Raw genomic sequence first — 1,186 nt, 5'->3', positions numbered from 1 at the left:
CAAAAGGCTGGAAGTTCAAGTCCACCCAGAGGCACCTTGGAAGAAAGACCTGATGACCCACTTCTGAAAAATCAGCCCTTGAAACCCTGTGGAGCACAGTTCTACTCTGATGCACATGGGGTTGCCGTGAGTCAGAGTCAACTTGACGGGTCTGGTTTGGTTATCAATCCATTACCACTGGGGGAAGGAGCCCTACTGGCACAATGGCCATGGTTAAGTGCTTGGCTGCTAATCAAAAGGTTGGTGGTTCAAACCCACCCAGCCGCTCCGTGGGAGAAAGACCTGGTGATCTGTTCCTGTAAAGATCACAGCCTAGAAAACCCTATGGGGCAGTTCTACTCTGTCACATGGGGTCACTGGGGCACCTACACCACCACCGTGGGTGACAGGAGCTTAGTCCCACAGGGAGGCTCCAGGGATCAGTGTAGAGCATGTATGCCTCAGAGAGACCTTACCCAAGGGGTGAAGGAGCTGGGGTATTTACACATCAACTTCCATCAGTCATCTGCTGAGGGCGACTGGGGTGGGGTGATGTGTGTTCTCGGCCACTTCTTGCCTTCCCCGTGTAGGGGAGAGTTGTCATCTCTGGCTTCCAAATGAGCCCTCAGCCAAGAGATGCACACACTGGCTGCTGGAAGGCCACAGAAGCACACTTAATTGCTAAGTCCCAAGGGATGTGGTGTGAAGACCCTGCCTGAAGTCTCTGAGAGGGGCCCAGTTCCCAGATCTGAGACAGAGTCCTGGGAAGGGGTCATAGGAGCAGAAAGCATCGGTCCTGGAATGTGTACCAGGGAGACAGCGAGCCTCATCAAGAAGATGCCCCGTCCCTGGTCCAAATGCCGTGAGCAGTGGGAGAGCAGAAGCTGAAGTCCGTGCACACCAGTGGCACGGGGCTTGCAGATGCCAGGCCTCAGGGAAGAGGGTTTCAATGTGCTCAGAGGGCCTGGCATGGAGAGGAGGCCAGAGTGTAGGAACCTCCAACCAGGGGCAGGCCGGCCCATGAGCTGCAGTTACAGTAGTGATAAAATCAATGCCCAAAGCCTGATGGGATGCAGGCTTGGCTGTGGAAGTCAGAAGGCCCCCAGCCAACCACCCTGCCAGCTCTACAGCCCTCTTCCCCCTCCACCACCCTAGATCACCTTCAAGGATAAAAGGGAGTTTGCCTGGCAGCCCCAAACGTAATGCT

The sequence above is a fragment of the Trichechus manatus genome, unplaced genomic scaffold (genome assembly GCF_000243295.1).
Source record: "Trichechus manatus latirostris isolate Lorelei unplaced genomic scaffold, TriManLat1.0 scaffold00001, whole genome shotgun sequence".
Lineage (NCBI taxonomy): Eukaryota > Metazoa > Chordata > Mammalia > Sirenia > Trichechidae > Trichechus > Trichechus manatus.
Note: the sequence above shows the minus strand (reverse complement) of the source record.